The sequence below is a fragment of the Colobus angolensis genome, unplaced genomic scaffold (genome assembly GCF_000951035.1).
Source record: "Colobus angolensis palliatus isolate OR3802 unplaced genomic scaffold, Cang.pa_1.0 Scaffold288, whole genome shotgun sequence".
Taxonomy (NCBI): Eukaryota; Metazoa; Chordata; class Mammalia; order Primates; family Cercopithecidae; genus Colobus; species Colobus angolensis.
Genome location: NW_012116132.1, coordinates 489,222 through 495,322, shown reverse-complemented (window position 1 = coordinate 495,322; position 6,101 = coordinate 489,222). Strand labels below are relative to the sequence as shown.

General features: G+C 42.7%; 1 long non-coding RNA gene across 1 annotated transcript in view; it reads right to left on the bottom strand.

Moving 5' to 3' along the window:
- LOC105516677 overlaps positions 1-2,336 on the bottom strand; it is a 59,238-nt gene extending 56,902 nt beyond the window's left edge. The window contains exon 1 of the long non-coding RNA XR_001002529.1: positions 1,835-2,336. This is a non-coding gene — a long non-coding RNA (uncharacterized LOC105516677). The remainder of the gene's footprint in view (positions 1-1,834) is intronic.
- Positions 2,337-6,101: the final 3,765 nt, after the last annotated feature.

The following is a 6,101-nucleotide window of genomic DNA, read 5'->3' as shown; positions in this document are numbered from 1 at the left end:
CAGGATGGTCTCGATCTCCTGACCTCGTGATCCGCCCGCCTCGGCCTCCCAAAGTGCTGGGATTACAGGCTTGAGCCACCGCGCCCGGCAAGACCCCCATCTCTTAAAAAAAAGAAAAAAGAATTAGTTGGGTGTGGTGGCTCATACCTATAGTCCCAGCTGCTATTCAGAAGGCTGAGGCAAGAGGATCACTTGAGCCCAGGAATTCAAGGTTACAGTGAGCTTTGATTGTGCCACTGCACCCCAGCCTGGGTGACAGAGCAGGACCCTGTCTCAAAAAAGAAAAAAAATGTCCTAATCATTGTATACAAACAATTTGATAATTGTTATGAGTTTCTAAATCCTCTCAATTTCTGTACTTATCTTGTTCCACATGAATAGTGAACAGTTTGCAGGCCAATACCAGTTCAAGGATGGTATTTTGATGGGCACCAATATGTGGTGTCAACAAAGCAGCTTCATACTTTTAAAATTTCATTTCATTCATTCAATATAGATTTTTTAAGTGCTTACTACATAGCAGGCACCCAACTAGGTGCTACAAATCAAGTAGGAAAAAAGAACAAGGGGGCCTTCATGAAGTTAACATTCTAGCAGGGAAAGCAGAGTTGAAACAATTAACTGAAAATTAATTAATTTTTATAATTAATTATAAAAATAAATACCACTGGGAGTGGTGGCTCACCCCTGTAATCCCAGCACTTTGGGAGGCTGAGGGAGGTGGATCACCTGACATCAGGAGTTCAAGACCAGCCTGGCCAACATGGTGAAACCCCATCTCTACTAAAAATACAAAAAAATTAGCTGGGCATGGTGGTGGGCACCTGTAATCCCAGCTACTGGGGAGGCTGAGGTAGAGAATTGCTTGAACCCAGGAGGCGGAGGTTGCAGTGAGCCGAGATCGTGCCACTGCACTCCAGCCTGGGCAACAAAAGTGAAACTCCATCTCAAAAATAAAATAAAATAAATAAAAATTAAAAATTAATACTAAGGAGAAGATCAGAATACTCAGCGCTCCTATTGGGGTTCCCAAAGCTAGGCTGATGGGTAAGGGAATGCTTCTCTAAGGAATCCTTCATCTTAGAGCTGAAGAATGAGCAGGGGCTGCAAGGCCCCAAATGGGGAAAGAGGGTTCTAGGGAGAAGGAGGGACAGAGAGAGAGAGACCTGGAGCAGAGAGACACACAGGAGGCTGCTGAAATAGTGTCCTGCAGGTCTCTAGAGCCCATGCCAAGGACGGTGCATTTTATCTCAAGAGCCATGGAAATCTCCTGAAGGGTTTTAAGCTGGGGCTGGGCAAAATGGTCAGATTTGCCTTTTAAAAGTCACACTTACACTTTCCCAGTAATTTAAACACAACAGATTTTCATAATAATTGTAACAGGGAACTAACAATTCATTACAGAGATTTTCACATATGAACAAAAAGTTTGGGACTGCTATCCTATCGAAAGAGTTATTTGTGATTCCCGTGGCTCTACAAACACATGATGTAGACAGTCACTTACGCCTCCAAAGAAGTCGCTATGCTGCTTCTGCCTCCTCCTCTCAGTCCCTATCATCCTCTAAGTAACATCTTAAGAAGAGTGGCTATGTGAGGTATGTGACCAAACTCCACCCACTCCTCTTCTTTTGCACTAACAGAACCACAATTTAGTTCAAGCCAGCAATATTCCCAGGCAAAACTCATTTTTAGCCCTATTAAAAATGACCATGTGACACAGTTCTGGCCCATGGGAAGACAGCAGAAATCTGCTGAGGATTCAGGGAAACCTTTTGCTTTCCAGATGAAAGGAGGCCATCTGACTAATACAGTTCTGTCCCCTTCCTCCTACCTTAAAAATCAGTTGTAAGTCCCAGAGGTGCTGCAGCCATCTTACCACCATGAGGCAACAAGCACAAAGATGAAAATCCAACATGGTAAGGTTGGTGGGACAGAAAGAAACTGAGTCCTTGAGGACTAGGCCTGGACTGTCCACTTCTGTTCTTCTTGTTACATGAGAAAAATAAACCCCTATAGGCTGAAGCTGCTGTAAGTCTGGTTTTCCGATGCTTCAAGTTGAAAGTAAGTGAGCTTCCCAATTGGAAATGGATGGTCCACAAAATCAGATCAACTTGCATAGCACAGTCTTCTCCCCCCTGCCATTCCCATCTTTGAACATCTAGATATTTCAAAGAAAAAGACTTTTCTATTATTTCTGACATCGCTTCGCCCTTCTCACCAGGAGCTGTAATGGGATAAGCAGGCTCTGCCATGGGTCCTTTGTTTCCTAAAAGGGGAAGGCTGGCGACAAGGCTTCGTGGAAAATGCTGATATACTACACCACATCAGAATGTGCTGTTCTCATTTATTTTTTAATACAAACCCATCTTTGCATGTGGGCACTGGCAAAGAGTTGATGGTTACGAAATGTTGGGCGACAGTGGTAATATGGGAGGTGACACACAGCAAAGGAATCTCATCTTCAAATTACACAGAACACAAAACCATTGTGGTTCATGACATAGCTCCCACATTCTTTCCATATTTATCCAGCGGGGCTCCAGTGAATTGGACGGTGCCTTCTGCTTGTTTAGTGAGTGTGTAAAACTCCTGGACAGGGTTGTGTGAAGCAATGTGTAAAAGCCATGGTCGCCAGCCTGCTACCGCTACCTAATGTACATTTTCCTCTGTGCCAGGAGCTCTGTGGAGAACCAATCCGCAGCTCTGTCACCCAGGCTGGAGTGCAGTGGTGCTATCTCAGCTCACTGCAGGCTCCACTTCCCGGGTTCAAGCCATTCTCCTGCCTTAGCCTCCCCAGTAAGTGGGACTACAGGCGTTCACCACCACGCCCAGCTAATTTTTTGTACTTTTTAGTAGAGACGGGGTTTCAAAGTTCGTACAACATTCAGGAAAGAAGTTCAGGAAGTAGTTGTCAGAAATGATGCATGCTACAGTTACTATATTCAGTGCCAAAGCAATTCGTTTATTTTTACAGACACACACAAGCAGAAAGGGTGAATTCAAAGGTAGTCCTCCGGGCAGAGAAAACATTGCAATTCTAGACACACACTGTCAAGAAGCCCATATGTCTGCAATGTAAAGGGCTTTTTTAAGATTATAAGCTGTCTTTCAGACACAGCAGCTTCTTCTAAAAATAATTCCATTTGATCAGACAAAGTGGGAAGAATGCTACTGGTTGGTATCTCAGGGGCAAAGATAGAATCCAAACAGAGTATAATCTCTCATGCCTACAAAAGGGCCCTAGGAAGGACTATTCATCAAATAGGAGATGTTTTAAAGGAACACATACACTATGAGAGTGGCCAAAGGAAAATAGAAAATACTGAAATATATGCAAAATGAAGCCTCTGTGGTTTATAATGAGGCTGAAATCTCACTGATGGGGTCTGGCTTAACTCTGAATTAAGAGAATGAAGCTGAAATCCCCCTGACCTTGAGGCAGCAGCTGAAGACTTTAATGTATGTACATTTTCAGTCACTCAACTTTTGTAACATCTGGAGCATGATTAATGCTGTAAGGGGTTTAAGAACTTTTATTGGCACTAATAGTCATTGGTTGCCACGAAAAAGTGGTCCTGCTGCCAACAAAACAAATGGTCAGGCATTTAAAGCCCCTATCAGGGTGAAAAAGGGCATTTTGCCAATTTTAATTTCCTCTTGGAAACCGTGTGGTTAATTTTCCAAACTACGTTTGAACTTCAAAAGTCCATACTTGCTTCACTGGGTTAGATGGGCTTTCTGGTATTTCAAAGAAGTTCAAAAAATCTTTGGAAAGTCTAAAAGTTTTAAGATAACAATTTGGAGAAAAAAGAAATATTATCAATATATGTGCAGAAAAATACCTTAGGAAAATTTAAAATATTAACAGCAGTTATGTGTGGAGTAGTAGAATTGCTACTTATTTACACATTTTGCATTTTCCAAAATTTCTATTATGAGCATACATTATTTTTATAATCAAAAGACTTTATAAAATACTTTTAAGAGAAAAAAATATTTCAAGACTTCCTTCAAAAACCAGGCAGCTTTCTATAAAGAAAAAGGTGAGTTAGGCCAGGCACGGTGGCTCACACCTGTAATCCCAGAATTTTGAGAGGCTGAGGCAGGAGGATCCCTTGAGGTCAGTAGTTAAAGACCAGCCTGGCCAACATGGTGAAACCTCATCTCTACTAAAAATACAAAAATTAGCTGGGCCTGGTGGCACACACCTGTAATCCCAGCTACTCGGGAGGCTGAGGCAAGAGAGTCGCTTGAACCCAGGAGGCGAATGTTGCAGCGAACCAAACTCGTACCACTGCACTCCAGCCTGGGTGGCAGAGTGAGACCATCACAAAAAAAAAAAAAAAAAAAAAGAAAGAAAAGAAAAGAAATGAAAAAGGTGAGTTGGATTCCACCTTTGGCACTCACTAGTATGTAACCTTGATATTAGAGATAAGCTTTATAAGATTAAATTAAATAGATATAAAGTGCCTGCAGGGGTGCAAGACATATTGTAAATGCTTAATAAATGTGAGTTAGCATCATTATTTCACCTCAAATGATGTTCAACATTCAAAGCAGTATTCAGAGGGCCCCAGGTATAGAATGCAATTCTGATGAGAAATTTATATGAATTTTTTTTTTTTTGAGATGGAGTCTCGCTTTTTCACCCAGACTGGAGTGCAGTGGCGTGATCTCAGCTCAATGCAAGCTCTGCTTCCTGGGTTCAAGCAATTCTCTGCCTCAGCTGGGATTACAGGTGCCCACCACTATGCCCGGCTAATTTTTTTGTATTTTTAGTAGAGATGGGGTTTCCCTGTGGTCTCGATCTCCTGACCTCGTGATCTGCTCACCTCGGCCTCCCAAAGTGCTGGGATTACAGGCGTGAGTTACCAACCTGAATTTTTAAAAGGAAGGAAAACTGTCCTGAAAATAAGATTACAGAATAGTCCTTTCATATTGCCAAACTGTGGGAATTCTCCCTTTCTCTCCACTCCATGGTAAGGAGGAAGGGATCACGATGAGAAATTTACGCACATTGATTGGATGCCACTGTTTGGGATCAGAATCTGGCTTCCTTACACTTCTCATTGGCTTCCAGACAGATTAAAAATGTGAGACTCTCATGACCACTTGTCAGGGATCCCCATGCCTGGGTCAGGTGCAGTGATGTGGGTCACAGCAGCTGCCATTCCCACAGCTGTTGGCCGTCGGCCCTGGTAGGGACTATTTCAGATTTTACTGAGTATTTCTTGCCCCACTAGCAAAGCTTTGAGAAATGCTTTGAACCATCCAAAGACCAAAAGGCCCTCCCAGCCTCCATTCTTAAGAGACCAGCATTCTGCTAAGTTAGCCTTAGTGAGGGTAGGGTTTCTCTCCTGCTGGGCAGAGACTGTCCCCTGCTAGGCCATAGCTTTCAGGGAACAGAACCATAAACCTCCTTTCTCCAAGTCAAAACTTTTTGGAAAGATTTTCTGCTCAATTTTTCTAGTCATTCCAGCTAAATATGGCTAAAATTAACTCTTTCCCTGCAGTGAGGGTCTGAAGAGTTGAGGAAGAATAATACTAGCTAGCATTGATTACCACTTACTCTGTGCCTGACATTGTGCTAAGCAACTTCTGTATTGCTGTAGATATGTCTCACAACAACCTCATGAGGTAGATACAGTTATTATTACTATTTTATAGAGTACTGGCCCCAAATTACTGTGACTCTACAACCAACTTGTTGTATGTACAGGCCTAGGAGCATCCTCTGCTTTCTGTCTCTCTCTCTCATAAAATTTCTCAAATGATTACCAGTTAAAAATGAGCAAGTTTGAGCCAGACAGGTGCAGTGGTTCAGGGTTATAATCCCAGTGCTTTGGGAGGCCAGGATGGGAGGATCACTTGAGCTCAGGAGTTCAAGAGCAGCCCAAGCACCTATTGGGACCCTGCCGCTAAAAAAAAATTTTTTTTTAATTAGCTAGGCCTGGTGGCATGCACTTGTAGTTCCAGCTATTTTAGAAGCTGAGGCAGGAAGATCTCTTGAGCCCAGGAATTTGAGGCTATCATTATCGTGCCACTGCACTCCAACCTGGGTAACAGTGAGACTCTTGTCTCAAAAAATAAATAAAACC